Source organism: Fukomys damarensis, unplaced genomic scaffold (genome assembly GCF_012274545.1).
Source record: "Fukomys damarensis isolate Sample0158 unplaced genomic scaffold, DMR_v1.0_HiC HiC_scaffold_39, whole genome shotgun sequence".
Lineage (NCBI taxonomy): Eukaryota > Metazoa > Chordata > Mammalia > Rodentia > Bathyergidae > Fukomys > Fukomys damarensis.
The window spans coordinates 103,228,444-103,242,362 of record NW_022900951.1 but is presented as its reverse complement, the minus strand read 5'-3'; positions in this window follow the sequence as shown (position 1 = coordinate 103,242,362).

The following is a 13,919-nucleotide window of genomic DNA, read 5'->3' as shown; positions in this document are numbered from 1 at the left end:
AAAACAGAACAAAATTAGTGCTCTTATTATAATGTTGAAATTTCCTTAAATCGCTTTAAAATGTTTTTAAAAGACTCCTGTCGACAACACATAAAATAATTATATGTTTCTACAAATTTAATAACTCAGCTTCAAAATAAACAAAGGACAAATGAACAGAAACCTTAGGAGAAATAGAGAACTTTGTCATCATTGGGTACAATTTTGCCAAAAGCTTCAACAATTTATTGGAAAAGTAAGTGAGAGAATAAATAGACAAAACTGATAAGATTTGAAGAACAGAAGTGAAAAACATTTTTAATGAGTTGATGTAAATAGGAAATGATACTCAAGGCACATTTCAAGCCTTAACCTATTTTAAGGATTATCATAATACATATGTGTCTTAACACAATGAAAATATACTATACATCATGAATAAAAATATACCTTGACTATTCTCCACATGGTGAAAACTTAAAAAGTGTCAAGTTTCAAATCTCTGTAATAGAAGTATGGAACAAATGAACTGAAAATATTTAAAACATTAATGGTAATTTGTGGGTTATAATTAAGAGTATAAAGGAAAATATTTGAGATCTTAAATGTACATATTAGAAAATGATAGCTGTTAAGCATAATCAATAAATCAAATTAATATTCAACCAAAATTCACTGTTTTAGTACTGGCTGAAAGGACGCTGAACTTTCAAAGTATGGCAGGTTGTGCATATGAGGAAGGGTGTAGTGTGATAAATAATTATAGCATTCCATACTTAACATGTGACTATTTTCATAGAAAGTTTTTTTAAAAATGTAAATTCTTTCTACCTATGGCAAGTTAATTTGTGAAAACAGAAGCACAAGAAAAAATGCAAATTTACTGGGAAGCTTCTTGGAGAAAGATAAGTGGATGATTCCTGAGAGATAGAGTCCCACACAGTATCTCTCAGTTTAAAATATATAGTTTTTTAATTCAATGAGACTACTATTTTCCAACAGATGGGGCTAATGAGGCAGGGGTGGAATATTTGAGACAAAACAGAGATTTCCAGTGACTGGAGGATCTGAGGAGTGATTTTTGCAACCAGAACAGGAGATGGAGCATGCAGTGAATATTATAGTGTAAATTACACCCCAGAGAGAAAAATGACTATAGGAAATTAGATCTCCATTGCAGCTGTCACAGAGACTGACATCTTGGTAATACATGGTTTACTCAAAAAGTGTTTATATAAAGGCAAACAAAGTGAGCAGAAAATTATGAGGGGAACATGACTTCATTTTACATAGTACATATAATGTGGACTAACTATAGGATATTTAAAAATATTTGTATTTCAAAAATCTCTTTGAGTGAATAATCACCTGAGTTTTTATAGAAGAATGATATTTCTGTCAAGTGCTTTTCTATTATTAAAGAAGTTGTTGTTCTATGATTATGAAATATTACTTTTGTATTATCTTTTAAAGATGAACAGTATTTTCTAATGACATTTTATTAGAGCAAAACTGTCTGAAAATATCTATATATAACATAAAATATAAAATATTCCTATGTAATATAATATAAATATATATAATATAAACTTTACAAGTCTGAGCAACATCTACTTGATGTCTACAATACAAATATATTTTTAACATTTAAAGACGCATTTAGAAGTAATTTGCTGCTCAAATACTCAAGCATAAAAATGTACATCGGAATGTTGTTTATTGTAGCCCAAACTACAAATGGATAAATTAATGTATAGTCATGCTTTGAAATGTCACGCTATTTAAAATCATGAAAATGAGCTGGAAGTGGTGGTGCACGCCTGTAATCCCAGCACTCGGGAGGCTGAGGCAGGAGGATCACTGTGTGATTTCGAGACCAGCCTGGGCAACATAGTGAGTTCCAGGTCATTCTCAACTACATAGGGAGACCCTGTCTCAAAAAAACAAAAACAAAAACAAACGAATAAAATCATGAAAATGAATACCTAGAGTTACATGTGTGAACATGGTTAACTGAAGTGACATAAACATGTTATAAAAACAAATTCAGTGTGATAAAAACATATTCCAAAAATATCTTAGAGAATGAATTTCTGGTTCTTATTAAATTCCCATACAATGTCTTATTAATTATCCTTATCTTTCCCATTTATAGCTAATGAAAACCACCAGTTGAATGTTAGCTGGGGTTTACAATCTACGGACACTTGTGAAGTATATCACTGTGTAGATTAGGAAGCTTATGTAAATTTGTGCTGAACCACAGAAAATACTTAGAACATCACTTTTGGCAATTTTTTATTTTGTTCCTAATTTAAATCCCCTTTATTTCTGTTTTTACAAGACATTGTAAGTACTTGGAGAAAAGGTGTCACAACAGATTGATTTTTCTCTAGCATTTCACACATATGAAAAACTAGGAATAAATAAACCTCCAGCACCCCAGAGCTTCATATACTTTGGGAGAAAAATAAGAGATGTTTAAATTGTATATTAAATACTTCAGATTAAACTGCATATACCAAAATGTGTGTTTCTCTGTGTGTGTACTTCAAAAACAAAGGAAAGGAAGTAGGCTGCATTGCATAGACAGAGAAAATGAGAATAAAAAGAAAGAAAAGCTATATTTTGTTCATAGTGAAGCATAGGAGTTATAGTAGAATCTTTTCTTCACATTTTAGTATATGTATTTTAATGTGATAATATATTTTCACAGCATAAGATAAATAACGGGTACATCAGGCTTTCATTAAAACTGGCACTGAGATTGAGATTCAAGAGAATAGAAATTAATATAGAAATTCATAAAAATGAATCTATCTTTCATGGAAATTATTATACAGAAGGCCTAAATGATCAGTCTTTCAGGATCTAGAGAAAAGTACAAAAATTGGAAAGTTGTACACCCCAGAAGAGCCACATAAATTGCTGAAAATTAATTAAAATTGTTTCTATCCCATGGTAATTAAATAAATGTGAAATACATGAATTTAAATCCTAGAAAATAAATGAGGTAAATAAGAATAAATATTCCAATGATATTTTACTTTAATTGAGTAGGCCACATTCATGGATTTTTAAGTGATTATTCCACAGAGAAACATGAACCGTAAGCTGTCAAATGATGTATGAAAAGAGCTCCGAAGGAATAATACTTTGGGCTTTTATTTTTTCAGGCAGGGTCTCACTATGCAGTTGAGGCTGGCCTTGATGAGGCTGGCCTTGAACTCACTACACAACATAGGCTAGCCTTGAATTCCTAGTGATCCTCCTGCATCAGCCTCCCAATTGTTGAGTGCACCATCACACCCTCCTAATCCTGTGAGTTTTAACACCAGCTTTCTCGCTGACTTGTCTGTGACAACTTTAGACTACTCTCAATTCTTTTCCACTGTCAATTTTCCATTTTGATTTATATCAGAAGTCCTCCAACTTATTTTGAAATCTACAAGAAATACATTTTATAATAGATATTGTTTGAGATCCAACATAATTTGAATCACTACACGGGAGGATACTCGAATCTATTCAGAACTTATACTTGTGACTCCATTTAGGCTTCCCTCCTTAACTGAATCTGATCTCTTCTGGAATTACAGTGGAAAGCAATTTTTTAAAACAATGTAATGATATATTTCATTATATTAATGATATAAATAATAACGTCTTCTCGGCACATCTAGTAACACGAATCATTTTTAATTAAATATCACTATTCCTTTTTAGGGGATTTTTAAGTTTAGGTTATTTGTATAATTTATGTATACATTATGATGACATTCATCATTAGGAATTTGTACCTGTACATGATATATATATATAATATATTGGTTCTTCTATTTTTCCCATTTCCTTTCCCTCCCTTCCACCACTCCGTCTCTCACTATTTACAAAAAACATTGTTGATAATTTATCATTAAAGACATAGAAACTATTTTTGATCATTTCAGGACACTGATGGATGAGTTTTCCAAGCTCTCAAATATATGTAATTTCCAGAAATTCTGAATGATCAGATACTGATTAATTATAGAAAATTCAGATCTGTTGAAAATGATCATATGCTCTGATGTAGCCCTTTGGACAATATGGAGGCTCATAGCATTTCTAGGAAATTACAACAGAGTTATTGGGGATTTACAAAAATAGCTCTTCTAGATAAACACAAACATTGAATGTATGGCTTAGAGAAAGGCTAGAAAAATTTACTATAAAAATTGTAAAAAATAAGGCATAGGAAAGAAAATTCTTTAATTTAGGAAAGGACAATAAGTAGATAGAGTCATTCTTTGAAGCAATATTTAGTTTCTGAAGCTTTGTTTCCACAGAGAAAAAAATATCTACAAGGATATATTTGTACCAATTTTTAAATGACAGATCTTAAAATTTCAGTTGGAAACGATTTATTTCAACCTTTTTCTATGTCTCTTGAGCAGGTTGGTCACACTTTCTGTCACCCTCATTTACTGAAGTTGGGATATAAATATGAATATTTCAGGAAATACTGTCAAAAGAAAAGACACATTTTGGGCACCATACTTTTAACTGGCTAGTAAAATTTATAGAAGAAAATAAGGATTGATAAAAGAATCTCATGTCAAACAAAACACTTGATTTTCATGCTAGTATTTTATTACTATCTCTTACTGTGCACGTTTTTAGAATGGTATACCCTAAATTTTGAAATGCAGAGCCTTGTTAACCCAGTTTGCTTACCTATCCTGAAGTCAGCTAAATTTAAAGACAAGGAGTTTTGTGATGATTTAGGGTGTTATTTTGAAACTTGCTTAATCTCCTCAAGTGATCTAGGTGTTAGTGCTCATTCTATATGTAACATTATCTTTCTATTCTATTATATAGTACCAGTGAATGTTAAACTTCTTCAAGGCCATGTTTCTTTTTACAACTTTCTATATTCTATAGCATCTGCTTTAGCAGTCAGTGTTTGAGTACCTAAGTTGGTATCACTGGTTCTCTTCTCTGAAGTCATTCTGAGGCAAAATACTCCTAGAATATGAGTTTGGAAGCCTAAATTATTGATCTGTGTGAACATAATATTCCTCAAATGCAGAAGAAGGCATTTTGGCATGTGTATTTTTAAGTGCCTAATATTTTATATTTATGCATATTTTCTTCTCAAATGAAACTTTGTCAATTAATACTGCACTTTTGATGTATGTGCTTTCCTCTATAATATATGGGTTTGTACATAGCCTTAGGATGTTACTATGCAAAAAAGGCATTTTTCCCTCTCTAGATGACATGAATCATTATTTTAAAATTGAAATGTGATCTGTTTCAAGGCGAAAATCCATGTTAATAGTATGAATACTAAAATCTTTTAACCAAATATATCATGATACAATACTTGTGCAATGATATCATTCATACATGATTAAACTGTCAGATAATCTTGATGCTGATTAACTAAGGAAAGTCTGTAGTAGATTGTGGGAGACAGCAATATTGGTTACGTACAAAGCAGGCTGTAAGCAGTGCAGGCTGTAAAGAGTTAACCCCACAATTGGCTTGTTTATAGAATTAAGTCCAACTGAAGCCTACGTGCCAAGGTCAGTAACCTGCACTCATATTCCATTACCACAAGTAAAACCTTCTAACTAGAAGGGCAATGCTATAATTACAACCATGTATTTTGTCCATTTTTTTCCTAATTCAAGAGTGCTTTTCCTTGTCCTTTATTAGGCTTGCTTACATTAATTTCCATAGAAACCGCTAGACTGAGCATCCTCTCACAAAGTACTGCCCTTGCAAGTACCTTACTTTCCCCCAGTTGATTACAAATAAAAATCAGTGGCTTGGACTGGCCAGCGCCTTTGTTGGTTGCACCGCCACTGGCCATTCGAGTCCCCACTTTTTCTCTTAGTTCTGTCTTTAATGAATTTCTTTCTTCAGCCTTGGGGCAGCATACTTACCAAGAGACTAGAACCTAACTGCAAGGGTCTCTAGCAGCGGAGGGCCTCAGGAATCTAAATTGAAGCAATCTAATATCTTCTGTTATCAGTGGTTTAAAAAAAAAATCCAAAACGATGCCTTAGCTTGACACAAGGATAAACTGTATTATTATCTTGAAGAGTAAACCTTTTTCAAGTCACGGAGCGTATCTTAAAAATGAACGTAAACGAACGAAGTGAAATCTACTGAGACAAATTTTACAGAGGCCACCTCTGTATCTAACTTTGAAAAATAAAATAGAGCAAGTAAATTAATTGTCTATTACATTGAAATTAAATGATATTGAGTCACAATGATCTTAGTGAAAAATCAAGACTATATTTCTAACCAAATAATATTGTGAAGGAGGAAAAGGTGGCTATATTGTGCAGATCAAATAGGTGATTGATTCTAAATCCAAAGTGTCTCCCTGGGTTTCAATATATAGATTTTACACTTTCCCTATCCTTTGTCAGAAGTATTAAATTAGAATTTTCTCTTAGTATTTGTAGAGGTACAAAAATTAACGGCATATTTAATGTTAGCAACGTATGCACTGGGTCATACACATCAAATAAAATTAATTGCATAATTTCTGTTTAGTAGTGCAGTAACATCTAGGTAAAGGGCAGCATTCTACAGTGAACATTTTAAGGGCTGTATATGGAGAAGTTGAAGGAAACTGATATTATCACATGGCATCACCATATGTACATAGAGATATCATTTACACCTGACTCTAGTAATTAAGTGAGCCTGGAAAATTACACTTAGAATAAAATCCAAACTCTGCATGCCCACAAGGCTCCTTGGACTACTCTGTCCACAAGCCTTTCTCTACAAAGGTCTTCACTTTGTCTTCAAATGCATCCACAGGAAAAGCAGATTATTCGAGTTCACCTAAAATAGCCTGAAAATGCCTGGAATATTTTGCAAGCATTGTAGAAAATACAGTTCAAAAAAACCTGTGTAAAGCCGGGTGTGGTGGCACACTCCTGTAATCCCAGCACTCGGGACGGAGGCTGAAGCAGGAGGATCGCTGTGAGTTCGAGACCAGCCTGGACTACATAGTGAGTTCCAGGTCAGTCTCAACTACATAAGGAGACCCTGTCTCAAAAAAACCAAAAAAATAAAAAAACAAAACTAAACTAAACAAAAAAACACCTGTGTAGCTTGTTCCAGGAAAAATTAAAATCTTTTGTAGATGGAAATCTGTCTTTTTTGTACATCTATTTTTATAGTCACAATAATCATTTTTTATCATTTCTCTTTCAAAGCCAAGAATTCTTAATGGGAAAAATTTAGCTTTTAAGGTTTTATCTATAACAGTGTTCCACTGTCTTGGAAAATATAAGAAATCATGGATATTTATTTGGCAGATGAATAAATGGCAATACTTATTAATTTTGCTCCCTTTTATTACTGAAAACAATAGACCAAACTAAAATGCCTCCATTATTCATTAAAATAAAATGTGCTGAAATATCTGATGTGAGAGTCTTGGTAGACTGAAAGAAATGTGGAGAAAAATAAATTGAAAACAGAGTATTGTAACATGGTTTTGATTAAAGTGAGTATTTTCTGAGCTTTATAGTTACCAGATCTTGCATATGAAAATTACAGTTGCTCTTAATCTGCTTTACAAGAGTGATGCAAATATTAAAAAGTAATGAACTAACAAGATTATTTGTGAATGCCACATAAAAGTGCTAATTATGCACCATTTACTGCATACAGCTAAACCCAAGAGACATCTTCTAAGAAATTGTTAAATAAGCTTCTTCTCTAGAAATGTGAATACAACTGAGTTATATGATGAATTTTCATTAAAGTACACTGATGCTATCTCATCCTTATAAATAAAGTGAAACTGAAGACAGAAAAAATCCCACAACATATTAAATGTATCCAGGGAGAAAAATTATTTTGCTTATGGGGAGAACCTCATTAATATATTTACACCTGATTTTCAGCATATACTTTAAAGGGTAGATTTCATACTAAGCCATATATAGTCTCTCTCCATGGGCTTATTATATTGGATGTTTATTGTGGATTTTACTGCTATTAGTTTTACTATGTTAATAGTATAATTCAGGAATAATTTCATAAAACATATTTGAAATGCTACTTTAGTGCTTGGATTCCAGGTTTCTACTTACATTTCTATATATTTTCTCATTTAAAATCTCCTTTGTACAGGTGTAGGAGAGATGCTTTAAAGATTATTCCTTTGTAGAAAGACCATTAAAGCATCTGCCACTTGCCAATTTTATTTTATTTTAAATTTTCTTTTTCATATGAATTCATTTTCTATGTCTAATGGTAGCTTTCTAGAGAGCCTGTTAGTGTTTGATCATTTGCAGTGCAAATGGTAATTATTTTGTAATTCAGTCAACATTGAAAATGTATTTTTTAAAAACTAGGATCATGATTTTACACGATCTTCCAATCTTATCAGATATGAGGTGTTTGGATCCATTGGTTATTAACCTGAGCCATGACTAGTATTTACTGCTTCCATTGACAAATTTAAAAAACACTCACTCTAGTTAGGAAAATTAGAAAATGTTGTCCTTCCCCAGGTATACTGCTTAGCAAGCAGAGTAAAAACAGAATTTTAATCCTCATTTGTATGTCTCTGCCTAAATACTCCTGTGCAGGGTCCAGACTATACAAGATCTATAGCCTGTGGGCTAGTGTTGAGTCATTTCATAGTGAAGGCATTATAATAAGTTATAGAAAACAATTATTCTCTGGGCTATACAGTTCAGGAAGAGATATACATACTTTTGTACTTTTGTTTTCTTTTTTATGTTTATTAGGATGCATTTGTTGTATTTAATGATTAAATTCATCGTGGGGACGTAGTACATGCATTCACCACTTATTAATCTTTTGATTTCCCCTGGCATCCCTTCCTCCTCCCCTTTCTTCATCTGTAGTTACCCTTTCCATTTGTAGTTTTAAAATACTTACAGCCTCTTGCTTTGTCTTAGGTCTCTTTTAAAAAACATTCAAGAGGAGGCAGCACAAAGAAGCCACACACACAGGGCCACAAATTGTGATAATTTGACCATCTCTATTTCTTTTTATAACAGAAACATAATTCATCTACATGCTTCTGACATATTTCTGGCTGCATTAATACACACTGATTCAGGATGTAGACATTAAAATAGAATCATTACAGTTGAATGAAAAATTGACAGTTTTGAATTTAAAATGCAAGGATATATGCAAAGTTCTTATTTGAACTCTTCCATGATTCAGCAACTGAGTTGTCTGAATTTGACCTCTTGCTTGTTTACATATGTGGTACAGCCCAGGCATCCTTTTTGGTGCAGGCTTCTGCTTCTTAGCTTATCCTGGCCAGTCCTAATCCACTGATACTTAAAAAGGCGGAGGTGGTACATCCAAATACCTTGTCTTCGATAACACCACTGTCACGGAGCCTTGTTTTGCTAAAGACTAGAAACAGGAAGTTTCTCCTGAATTAATCTTTCCTAAAATTTTAGTGTAACCTTTAAAACTACTCCTAAAATACTTGATTTCTTTGCATTTTTCCCCCCTCGTGGCTAATTTGTTTATAATTATGGGCATGAAATATCTACAGCAGACATGTATGAAAAAATATAAAATTTCTGTTTTCTATTATGGCGTATAATTATTTCTACTTCAAATTACAGAAACATAAATTTGAAAGCTACCTTAGAATTTTTGAAAATTTCCTTTGTATCACAAATCTTAATTTTATTTAAAATGTAAAAATGGTTATTATAAAATTTTAATATATAAAAATATCGGATCATAGGGTCATATTCTTTTGAAACCTTTTTGCGTTTAAGATGACTATGAGATAATTTTCATTTTTGAAACTGTAGCTGTCTATAACAATTCTGAGGTTGGTATTAAATGTATGTACCACAGATCTAATTAGAAAATTACCTGTTTTGAACATTTATTTTAGTTCTAATTTTTGCTGTTATAATAATCATATTGTAAACTAAGATTAATATATTATAGATAAACCTTTATACATATCGTGATTATACCCTAAGGCTAAACTTCAACAAGTGTAATTTTTGGATCAAATACCACTACAATTTTAAGGCATTGTTTAGAATTACAACTTGCTCTCAGTAAATTTTCTGATATTTATACTCCCACAGATAGCATATGACAGCACTTGATTGCCTAAATCTTCTCTGGCAATGAGTAAGATTATGGAGACAGACTGCTATTGTGATAGATATAAATTGTATTTATTTTAATTCACATATTTAAATAAATTATTTTACATGTTTATTGGCCATTTTTTTCAAATTTCCTTTTCATGTCATTTACCCATTTTTCTATAGGAATATGTAGTTTTTTAATTTATAAAATTATAGGACAGGGGATTTAGCTCAGCAATTCTGTGGTCTGCCTTGCAAGTGCAAGGACCCGAGTACAATCCCCAGTACCAAAAAAGAACAAAACAAAACAAAACAAAAAAGATTAAAGAAAATTATAATATTACAAAATCAGAATAGCTATATCTTTTTCTAGATATATTGGAAATTTTTTGAAGTTTGAAGTTTGACATTTGTCTCTCAATTCCATTTATGAAAATTTTGATTGAAAATTGTTTTATTATATTCAATGGAACTTTATTGTCATGAAGCAAAACCTAAACTTCACTATGCACTTATTTTACTTATGTTGTTTTCAAATAAATATGAAGATTTTTATTTTATTATTTACCTTTACTTCTTTCATACATTTGAAATCCATTTTGAATTATAGTGTATGGCATGAAGGTATAGCTCAGTGGTATAGTGTATGATTATCATGACTTGAGGCTTGTGGTTCAAAACCAATCACCAAAAACAAAATGTCAAATATGGTGTAACAAGAAGATTTCAGCACCATCACATGGTCATAATTGAGGCAAAGGATATTTGAAATAATGATAAGCACATAAAAACATTATTTTATTATAATGTAAAGGGAATATTTTCAATCTCTAATAAAAATAATTTTCTTGGGCTGAAGATTTAGCTTAGTGAAGCCATGTCTTCCTGGCAAGTGCAAGGTCCTGAGCTCGATCCCCAGTGCCAAAAAAAAAAAAAAAAAAAAAAAAAAAAAAAAAAAAAAAAAATTCAGATGCACAGATTTTTATTTGGGTTTACATTCTACAGAACACACTGTAGAGCTTCTCTTGAGGTATGTGTTCAATATTCAGCTTTGCATGCCTAATTTTTAAGCCCCTGGATTCCTCTTTTATACTATTATGTTTATTTTGGCTAGATGAGCCTAAGAGCCAAAATTTAATAAGCTTTTGCTAGTTTTTCAGTTAAAGGCTGATTGCAGTTCATAGTCTCCACTACTGAATATATTGAAAGAACAACAATGCTGCCTGTATCAGTTAGGATTCACTAGAGGAACAGATTAAACATATGGATTATATAAAATATAAAAATACTTTATTGAAATTGAAGGCCTGGAGCTCACTGCAGAGTCCCTGCCAATCCCTCAGGAAACCAAGGAGCCTGCACTGGAAAGCTGAATTGTCGACGTTGGAAGTCTATAGGAAGATGTTCAAAGATGATGACAAAGACTGGAGCTCCACGGAAGAGGCAGAAGTGAGACTCCTTTCCCTTTTTATTTCATCTAAGGTACAAGCCTATTGGTTGATGTCACCTACACCCAGGGCGGGTCTTCCCTCGTCATTAAGTCATTCATTGAGACACAGTCATAAACGTGTTAAACAAATCTAGTCAGAGTTTATTAAAGTTTACACCAAGATTGATTATTACATCAATTTGTGACATTTAGACAATGGAATTGGCACTTTATATAGTTTCACTTTATATACAATGGGAAAAGAAGAAATGAATTTTACACTATTTTGAAGGTAGATATTCATGTCTTCATCCTACTGATGTGGTTAACAGAGTTTACTAATTATAAACTTGGAAAATTGTAATGCCTATAGATTTAAATTAGCTTATGAAAATGGCTAGCACAGAATCGACAACAGTTCCTATACTCTGAAGAGTACTTATTTTAAATTCATGTTATTCATAGATATGGAATTATCTATAGTTTTACTAATGATCTTTAGACTATCTCAGAGGTCTTTTTACATTATGAAACATTGAATTTGAATATTTTCCTCCACATGTGATTATTAGTGCAAATTTTAAAAGATGAAAATTGTTCTATTTACAGATAATCCACTGAATCATTCTATTTATCTATTTATACAGTATGTTGTTGGCTGTTGAGGATAAATGAGGATCAACAAAATGCATGGGGCTGGATGTGGGAGCACATGCTTGTAATCCCAAAATTGTGGAGGCCAAGGCAGAAGGTAACCTCTCATTCCAGGCTATCCTTGGCTACCATAGTGAGTTCAAGGCCAGCCTAAACTAATTAGAGAAATACAGTTTCAAAAAACAAAAAAGAATGAAAAAGTTGTGTAGGGATTTTATAGCTAAAGACGGCATTAATATTTAACCTGGAAGAATAGTAGAGTAATTGGTTTCTAGGTGAAGTGTGCTTAAATAAAGCCCACAACTCTGTTTCATAAGGTTATGATGTAGGAGAGATGAATGGAAAAATTAGAAAATTATCAGTGTACCTCACTAGGTTGATATTTCATTTTAAATTAAAAATATTTCATTGCCTGTTATATTTGAGAATTTACTGAGACAATATTCTTACTTGCATCTTTATCATGGTTTTTACTTGAGTCTAACTCCTCTCCCTAATGAAATTATACTTATTAAAGATCTCTTTGTTTACAAAGGCCAATATAATGGATTAATGAAACTTAAACCCAAAAGCACTTCCAGTTTCACATAAGGAGTAGGAGATTGCTTGCTATCTAAGCACAGATGATATTTATAGGAAAGAATGAAGCAGTGGAGATCGATTCATTTTTAGGAAGCCTGCATAGTGTTTCTTTAATCACCTCATCTCTAGCCCCTTAAATATGTGGCTTCTACACATAGCCATTCCTGTCCTGAAACATTTAATCTATGGCATGATTTGTTTTGTGTTCAAACTGCTGAACTATGTCTTCTGTGTATTATATTATCCTACATCCAAATTTATTAGTTTTCCCACAGTAATTCTAATTTGCAGCTGATTCCTCTTTGAAAACATTTCATCTCTTCTCAACTGACAGAGAACCTGCCCCTCTCTATTTTTAATCTTCTGTCTTTCTCTATCTGTTTTTCTGCTTCTCGTGTGCACAAACACCATCCATCAACCCCATACTCCCAGTGTTATTTTGCCTCTGGGTCACAGCTCTTAACATCAGAATGTTGGATGAAATCAGCCATAAACATATATGCCACAGTAAAATATATGATCAGACACCATTAAGTGTACATTCTTATACAGAGGATTGATGGATTGATATGCTTTATATTATTTTATGTGAGGAAAGACGTTTTCAGAGTTCAGTAAAATACAGTTATTTTTCTTCAATGAAGTCCATTATCCAAAATTAATAATGAAGTCACTTAGAAAAATAAATCAGTCAGAGTGTTTCTTTGAGACATAGAGATATTAAGAAAGCTATTCTTGGTATTTCTAACAAATCATGGTGAGGATGCGGAGAAAAAGGAAAGGGAACACTTGCACACTGTTGGTGGGAATGGGAATTAATTCTGTCTAATGAAAAACAAGATGGAGGTTTCTCAAGAAATTAAAAAAAAATCATAAACCAGCAATCACAATACTGAGCATGTATCCAAAGGTGCTGAAATCATTGTTACAGAAATAGTTACACTCCCATGTTTATTGCAGCACCATTCTCAGCAGCCAGAAAAATCGAAACAACCTAAATGTTTATAAATTCATAAATATGTAAAGAAAATGTGGTACATATATACAATGAGATAGCATTCAGTCATAAAATGAATAAAATCTTGTCATTTGTGACAAACACGATAGCCATTATAAGAGCAATAAACTAGGCCCAGAAAGACAAA